The sequence below is a fragment of the Rhinopithecus bieti genome, unplaced genomic scaffold (assembly GCF_001698545.2).
Source record: "Rhinopithecus bieti isolate Rb0 unplaced genomic scaffold, ASM169854v2 scaffold_41913, whole genome shotgun sequence".
Classification (NCBI taxonomy): Eukaryota; Metazoa; Chordata; class Mammalia; order Primates; family Cercopithecidae; genus Rhinopithecus; species Rhinopithecus bieti.
Genome location: NW_016818964.1, coordinates 1,484,530 through 1,493,301, shown reverse-complemented (window position 1 = coordinate 1,493,301; position 8,772 = coordinate 1,484,530). Strand labels below are relative to the sequence as shown.

Sequence of the window (8,772 nt, the reverse complement as noted above, 5' to 3'; positions counted from 1 at the left end):
GGGTGGGTGGGGTGGGGGTGCCAGGCTGGGCCCTAGAAACACTTGGTTTCTGTCCATGTGTTCCTCCCAAGCTCCAGGGCCCCCCACGGCATCTGGAGTCAGAGCTGGCGTGGGATCCTGGAAGAGCTGAATGAATGCAGGCTTTGCGTGTGGACAGACCTGGGTATGCATCCTGGCGCATACATATGTCAAAATAGTGGGGTCTCAGTGACCACCCCGGTGAATTGGGGGTAACAACGGTCCCTGCGCCATGTGACCATGCCTGTAAGGTTCAGTCAACCCCACTTGCCCTCCCCTTGCTTGTTCTTCTAGTTTATGTTCTCCTTAGACTCTGCAAACCAGAGAAGGGACGAGCTGAGGCAGGAGGCCTTGAGCCTTGAGAGTGGATGGGAGAAGGAGAATGTGGAGAAATGGGGCAACCGTGTTTGCTGGGCACTTCCTGTAGCCCAGTGCTGGACAGAGCACTTTACACGCTCTGTCCCCTTTAATCCCCACAACAGCCCCATGAAGTATTCACTGTCCTCCCAGCTTCCCCAAGAAGAACATTGAGGCCTCCCAAGAGCAAGTCATTCATCCAAGGTCACAGAAAGTAGACAGGCAAAGATAGGCCTTGAACCCAGGCGGCCTGACTTCCAAGTCCCTGTCTTGCAGCTGAAATTCCCCACCAGTTTTCTGGTCTTTGCATTTCTGAGTCCTGTCCCTACTAGTTGGGATGCTTTCCCCAGCAGGGATGCAAGTTCGGATTCTCTCTGCAACTCCTTGTTACTCAAGCCACCCCATGATTCCTCACGTGTGCAGAGCGCTCTACAGTTTACAAAGAACTCTTTCATTACTACGTGTACCATGGGTGGTTCCGAATCCCTTGAAACAAGAAAGGACTGTTATTATCCCCGTGTCTACCATGAAGATGGTACAGATCCCTTCCTAGAGAGAAACAGACATTGATGTGCATTGGACCATTTTATCTGTACAAAAAGTAAACATTATTAGGCCCAGTTTATAGACGTTAAAACTGAGGCCTGGAGGAATTAAACAGCTTGCCTAAGTTCACGAAGCTAGGGAGTGGTTGAGACAGTATTTCCTCCCAGATTTGATTGTCCCCAAAGCCCAGGCTCTTCACCACTTAATCCTCTGCAAGAAGTAATCACTGTCTGCCTTCCCCAGCCTCTCCCTAAAGAAGGCTCTGAGGTTCTTTATCTGAAGACTCAGTCCTGCCATTTCCTGAGTCGATCAGACAATATTCATGCATTTGTTCACGTGTTCAACAAACAGGAATGAGGACTTGCTGTGTACCAACAGCCAGACACTTGGTGTCTGTTAGCCACAGGCCCTGCTCTTGAAGGATTCACTGGAGGACAGAGATGAATGAGGTGGTTCATCTTGGGATACAAAGTGCAGAGACCACACAGGCACCTTGGTTCATTCTGTGCAGAGAAAAGCTATCTATTTTGAGTCTCAATATTTAGCAGTTTCCATAGACACCAGATCATAACTAATTAGGCCAAAGCAAGTGTTTATTTCAATCTTTGATGTCATCTACTTCTAACGTTTTATCCAGTTACATTTATTTCAATCATTCATTCAACACTAACTGAGCGCCTACAAGGCCTTGTACTTGAATGAAAAAATTAATAGTAATAATCATAACAATAACCAAAAAGATTTACTCACATTGATTGATAATTTCTTTTTTTCTTTTTCTTTTTTTTTTTTTTTTGAGATGGAGTCTTGCTCTGTCACCCAGGCTGGAGTGCAGTGGCACAATCTCTGCTCACTGCAACCTCTGCCTCCCGGGTTCAAGTGATTCTCCTGCCTCAGCCTCCCAAGCAACTGGGACTACAGGTGCCCACCACCACACCCAGCTAATTTTTGTATTTTTAGTAGAGATGGGGTTTCGCCATGTTGGGCAGGCTGGTCTCAAACTCGTGACCTCAAGTGATCTGCCTACCTCAGCCTCCCAAACTGCTGGGATTACAGGCGTAAGCCACTACATCCAGCCCAATGATTGAGAATTTCTTATGTGCCAGGCACTATTCTGAGTGCTGCACAGGTATTAATTCATTTACTGCGCAACGGCCCTTTGAGGGAGGCACCGTTATTATCTCCTGTACAGGACGAGGAAACTGAGGTGGAGAAAGGTTAAAGATTTTGCCCACTCAGAAATACTATTGGAGAGATATCTGTCACCATCTGATTTCTGGTGATCCAAATGCAGCTGAATCTGAGAGTTAAGACTTCCCTCCCCAGGTCCCAAGCCCCATGTTCCTCTTGCTGGTCTCTGATTCTAGTATCAATCTTTTACATCCTTGTGCTTTTTATATAAGGCTGCCATGAAAATAAGCACACGCCCACCGGCCCAGGCCCACAAGCTGGCTCCACGACAAGGCCTACCTAGACTAAATGCTCGGAATTGGGGGTTGGGGAGCATTTCCAGCAACCCTGACACACCCAATGGCCTCAGGACAGGAGGTCTCTGAGAAACGTTGTGGGGGAACATGTGACTTCCCTTCCCCTCCAGCCTCTTCCCACACCTCAACACATCCGAGTCCTCATACATGACCAAGTAGAAGTCAGGCCCTGATTCTGGTGAGAAGGTCGCAGGGATTTGAGCCAGACAGAGTGCAATGAAAGCCCACTTCTTATCCAGAGGTCCTGGGAGTTAGGGAACAAGCTGGAGGGTCCTCAGTGCTGAAATCCAGGGGGTCTGTACTCATTTGTTACAGTGTCACTAGAGCCCTGGGGACAGGGTTGCCTTCCCTTCCCCTCCCTGCTGTCCTCCAAGGCCAGCTCCCAGGGAGGCCTTGCTGCCCCTCCAGCCCTCGCGGACCTCTCAGAGCTTGTGGCCATCAGATCATTGACCCTGAAGGCACCCTACCAATTACCTTGATGAGAAAACCAAGACCAGCCGGAAGGCGAGTGGAATTTGGACTAGAGTCCAGAGCCTGCGACTCCTGTGCCCTGGTCCTTACTCCCTGCTTCCTTCCAGTACCCTAGGAGTGGTTTGCACCTGCCAGAAATGCAGCCCAGTCATACGGTTGCCCCCTTCCTGTGTGTCCTTCCTCCTCACCTGCTCAGGAAGTCAGAGCAGGAGTGCACAGGTCTTCCTGTGGGTGTTTCCACCCAGAAAGCTGCCTTTGGGTTTCTTCCAGAAACATGAGATCAGAGGACCTTTGAGCTGAGACTCAAAGAGGCCTAGTTCAAGTCTGAGGTCTGATGGTTTGGGAGGCAGGACCTGGGGCAGGTGACTCACCCTCTGATCTCAGGTGCCTCGTCTGCATCGTGGGACATGGAGACTGGCAATGGCTTGTGAAGGTCAGATGACGAACATCATCACTGCACCTCCCAGCTGTGAGCTTTGCACACAATATTCTGTGTGATTAGTGGCATCAAGACTTGAACCCGAGATCTCTGCTTCCAAGGCTGGGACTCTTCTGCCTGCAGCACTCTGCTCCTTGCTGTGGAAAAGGTTCTCAGAGAGGCAGGGGCAGTGTCCTCTACCTCTTGGAATTCCTAGCATGCGAATCACAGAAGGTGTCCTAATAGACATATTTCTGTGTCCTTGAATGTCCCATTTACATTTTCCTGACTTCTGAACAGCCTGTGCCTGAGCTGGCAAGAAGCCTCCCTCTCGGGCACCTGTGGCTGCCTGCCAACCCATTCCCACGCCTGAATCAATTGGTCCCCAAGTTCTGTTGTTTTCTCTTATTGTTTTCACGCGGAGGAGTTACCTCCTGCCAAATCGGGAAAGGAGGTTGGAAGAAAATAGCGCAACAGCTGTCCTGAGTCGCGCACTGCCCTTGATTGGCCAGTGCCAGGTTTGGGTGGGGTTTCCACGTGGCTTCGTGACAGGCGTCACCTCTCCCTTGGCATCTGTAGTAAACGCTGTTGCTCTGAGCCTTGTCCCCTCAGCCCCCCGCTGACATCAGCTGTGTCCCTGGTGGTTTGTCTTCAGGCTTGATGGTGGCTTCCCAACTGAAAGCTTTACTGTGTCTCTCAGTTTCTGTACTTCAGACTTTTTCCCAGCAAAGTGTGGGGATTGGGGGACAGTGGTCCATGGGTACACACCCAAGCCTCATCATCATTCAAGACAATCCTGAGGTGCATTTTACACCATTCCTCACATGGTCCCCAGTGGAATCAAGCCCCAGTTACCCACATCAGTAGCCAGCTCAGTAATGCACACTGAGTGGCTTTCTCTCCTTCCTGATCTCACTCTCCTACGCCCTCACTTTGGTTTCCTGGCATGGATTCCATGTCAACTCCCTGCACCTGAGTCCTTGTCTCAGGCTCTGCTTTAGGAAGAGCTCAAGCTAAGACCAAAATGTGAGCCAGACTTGTGGAAAGTGTGAGGAGGATGAGGAGGAGGAGGAGGAGGAAGAGGAGGAGGAGGGAGGAGGAAGAAGAGAGTGATGCCCTGGTTGAGGAGTCAGGAGGCCTGAGTTCCAAACCTACAACACCTTACACACTCAAGATTCATGGATTGAATGCATAAATGAATGAGTGAGTGAAGAAATTAAGCCAGGCGTGATGGCTCATGCGTGTAATCCCAGCGCTTTGGGCAGCTGAGGCAGGTGGATCACCTGAAGTCAGCTTGGCCAACATGGTAAAACCTGGTCTCTATTAAAAATACAAAAAATAGCTGGGTGTGGTGGCGTGTGCCTGTAGTCCCAGCTACTCAGAAGGCTGAGGCAGGAGAATTGCTTGAACCTGGGAGGCAGAGTTTGCAGTGAGCCGAGATCACGTCACTACACTACAGTGAGACTGTAACACACACACACACACACACACACACACACACACACACGGAAAGGAAAGAAAAGATGATAGATATTATCTTGACTATTTTGTAGATTTGGGAACTATGGTTGGCATTTCTAGTGCCCATAAACAGTTTCTTTTTTTTTCTTTTTCTTTTTCTTTTTTTGAGACAGGGCTTTCTCTCCTTCCCAGTCTGTCACCCAGGCTGGAGTGCAGTTGCATGAATAGCAGGAAGAGGACACATATTCTGTGGATGTGGCCTGTGTGTTCAGAGTGTGTGAGCCACTAGCTCCCTGCATGGCTCTTCCTAGGCCAACCAGAGGCACAGCTTCCCCTTAGCCTCCTGATCTCACGCCCTCCAGCAACAGGAAAGCAGCCCTCAGGAGGATGAGGAACATGGCACCGGGGCCTGGTCTCTAACTCCAGCTCCATCTTTCTCTTCCCGTGTGCCTCAGTTTCCTTTTCTGTAGAATAACAATACCAAACATCTGAGGGCAGACCAGTGCTGGGCTCAGCAGGCAACACGCCATAATAAAGGACGTGCCACATGAGGAGTGGGCAGGGGAGGTAGAGGGCTTTTGCCCGCAGGAGAAAATCAGACGGGGGTGTGAGAGGCGACTTTAAACCTCCACGAGGCTCTGACAGGGAGGGTGGCTTAGATATCATTTTTCATCATAGCAATTATCAGTAACTAGCAGAGTATTTTCTATTTGTCTAGAACATCAGCCCCATGAAGACAGGATGGGGACCTTCTCTGTCTTATTACTGGCATGCCAAAAATCGGGATATGTGTACAGTAGGTGCTCACTTAATACTTATTGAAAGTCTGAACTTGTCCTCTGTGACTTCCAAAGGATGAAAGTTCCAGGGAGGTCGCTGAATTTTCTCTGCGCCCCCAACAACTCTGTTCATCCCTCCCTTCTCTGCCCTATGCACCCCTCCGCCTCCCGGAGTCGGCCACTTCCTCTGCTAACTGGAGTCCAAGTCAGACTTTCTGCTGCACAGGGTGGTGGTTTGGGCAAATCGCATCAAGGCTGACAGATAGTGAGTGATTAATTAGCTGGGGAGGCTGGAGGTGGGTGGTTGCTGAGTTGAGCTGAGCAACAGATGGAAGTTATCCCCACAAAGGGAAAAGGGCCCCCACCCCACCATACACCCATCATCCAGCACCAGGAGCTGTGAGCTGTTGAGCTGTGGAAATCCTTATGTTGACCCACTGGGGGCAGGGCATGAATTGGGACTCGCTGCAATTGAAAGTTAATTTTAAGTATGATACAGAAGGGGGGCTGGCATGGGGCTGTCCTGCTTTGGCCTAGAGGTGAGCTAGGATTAGATTGATTCTACAATTGCGAAGATGAAACCCCAAAGCCAGGGTCATCTCAGGTTGCATTACTAGAAGTCTATCCCCCAACACAAGGGAAGGGAAAGTCTACCATGGACCAGACTAATGAAGTCCTCACTTTGCTCCCCTCCAGTGGACTGGAGACCTGGTCCTGAGCCCAAGACCCTTCAGCTGAGCTGCAGGGACTCAGTGTGCCGGAGCTGAGAAGCTGCAGAGTCCAGTAGACCTGGGGCTTGGATTCTGCCTCCATCCTTCACGACTGTGTGACACTGGGTGAGTCACATCACCTCCTTGAGCTTTCTTTTTTTTTCTTTCTTTTTTTTTTTTTTACTTTTGAGATGGAGTCTAGCCCTGTCGCCCAGGCTGGAGTGCAGTGGCACGATCTTGGCTCACGGCATGAGCTTTCACTTTCTACATGTGTAAAAAATGTGGCCAATAACACTTTCTGGAGTTGTTGCAAAGATTAAATGAGGTAATATAGATAAAGAGTCCAGCACAGTGTTGATAAAGATAAAGAGTTAATATAGATAAAGAGTTCCAGTCCACAGTGCCTGGAACATGTCAGGGCTCCACAAATATGAGTTTCGTCTCCTAACCTCCTCCCCTCCATGGCAGTCCTACTCCCCACCCACAGACTGCCTGCACCCCTCCTGGTTGACTGAGGCTGTGTCTGCCTTGCCCACCTGACTGCAGGGCGTGCCTGCAGGGTCCAGGAGGACCCAGGCTGCTGGAGTCTGAATCCTGTCTCCACCTTATCGGCTGTGTGACCCTGGTCAAGTAACTTTACCTCTCTGTGCCTCAGCTTCCTTGTTGTAAAGTGAGGACAACAACAGTACCTACTACATAGGATCGTGCCCCGCTCCCCTGCGTTTAGAGAATTTGTTGTTGTTGTTGTTGTTTTGAGATGGGGTTTCACTCTTGTTGCTCAGGCTGGAGTGCAATGGCACAATCTCGGCTCACCACAACCTCTGCCTCCCGGGTTCAAGCGATCCTCCTGCCTCAGCTTCCCGAGTTGCTGGGATTACAGGCACGCGCCACCATGCCCGGCTAATTTTGTATTTTTAGTAGAGATGGGGTTTCTCCATTTTGGTCAGGCTGATCTCGAACTCCCAGCCTCAGGTGATCCGCCCACCTCAGCCTCCCAAAGTGCTGGGATTATGGAGAATGTATTTTAAAATCATGAAATAGTTCCTAAATACAGAAAAGAATCCAGGTTTCACATTTTCACATTTGCCATTTGCTTCAGACCTTCTTTGTTTACGAAGAAATACACTGTCGGTGATTTGACTCCATCCTGCCCCCGGCATCCTGGTTCCTTGCACAAAGCCAGAGCCTGCAGCCTAAGGCAGGATGGAGTTCAGGGTCGGAGCCTGCAGCATGAAGGAGCTGCTGGCATCTTGGGAGCTCAGGGTGGCTGCGGGATTAGTATCCCAGAGACGTCTGTTTTAGGCAGATGACTTGCGCAAATGTTGCAGGTGTGGATAGAAAAGGGGAAGGTAAAACAGGCAGCAGGGAGACCAATTGAGGGTGGTTTCTGTCATCCAGGGAAGAGGGGTTACAGCTGGGAGCAGGGTGGAGGTTGTGGGAATGCAGATTTGAGGGTTTGTTAGGAGGCGGCTTGGCGAGGGGGGAAGAGGTGAAGATTGGATTCAGGCTCAGGTGGTAAAGTGGATGGCGCTGCCTGTGGCTGCAGTCCTGAAGGGCAGCGCCTGACCTGGAGTAGATGGAAGCAGTATTGGTTGTGGTGAGGGTCAGGGCCTGAGACCAGGGCCAGAGGCATTGATGTGAAATGGGGAGGATGGGCTGGGGAGAGTGGAGGGGACAGAACAGAAGCTCGAAGGCACTGGGATTTAAGGGACCCACGGAGGACCAGCCCACAAGTATGTTGGCACCTTCTGCCTCCTGGCCCCAAGGTGTGTTTCTGACACCCACATTCCTATTCCCAGTTCTGAGTCTATTGAAGGCTCGAGCCCTGCTGATTCAGCCCCTTTCCCAGGTCCATGCCCCTCGCTCATGCCCTTGTACTCCAGGGAGCCTGAAATTGGGCAAACCCAAAACCCACCTTGCCTAATGGCAACTCCACCCCTCCTTCCAAGTCACATCATCTACTTATAGGATAAGACCTCCCTTACATTAAAAAAAATGTGTTTAAGCTCGTTTAAGTTTCCATCCTTTGTAAATGAAAGAACTCTCACTAATGCATGTCCCAAGGCTAATGTCTCCTGGATGTCACTCTTGAGACCTAATGTGAAAACTTTGTTTTAGAGATTTTTCCAGCCAGCCATGGTGGTTCTTGCCTGTATTCCCAGTACTTTGGAAGGCCTAGGTGATGTTATTGCTTGAGCTCAGGAGTTCAAGACCAGCCTGGACAACACAGCAAGACCCCATCTCTTCAAAATAAAAAAATTAGCGGGGCGTAATGGTGCATACCCAGCTACTCAGAACACTGAGGTGGGAAGATCACTTGAGCCCAGGAGTTCAAGGCTACAGTGAGCTATGATTGCACCACTGCACTTCAGCCTGAATGACAGAAAGAGACTATCTATCTATCTATCTATCTATCTATCTATCTATCTATCATCTATCATCTATCTGTCTATGTATCTATTCTATTTCCAGAATCACCCACACCCTTATAGTGCTCAAGCTATGCCAGTTTCTCTAGGTATATC

At 50.0% G+C, this 8,772-nt stretch overlaps 1 long non-coding RNA gene across 1 annotated transcript in view; it reads left to right on the top strand.

The window, feature by feature from the left end:
* Positions 1-1,050, top strand: part of LOC108519085 (uncharacterized) — a 2,059-nt gene extending 1,009 nt beyond the window's left edge. Inside the window, exon 2 of the long non-coding RNA XR_001882518.1 lies at positions 78-1,050. This is a non-coding gene — a long non-coding RNA (uncharacterized LOC108519085). The remainder of the gene's footprint in view (positions 1-77) is intronic.
* Positions 1,051-8,772: the final 7,722 nt, after the last annotated feature.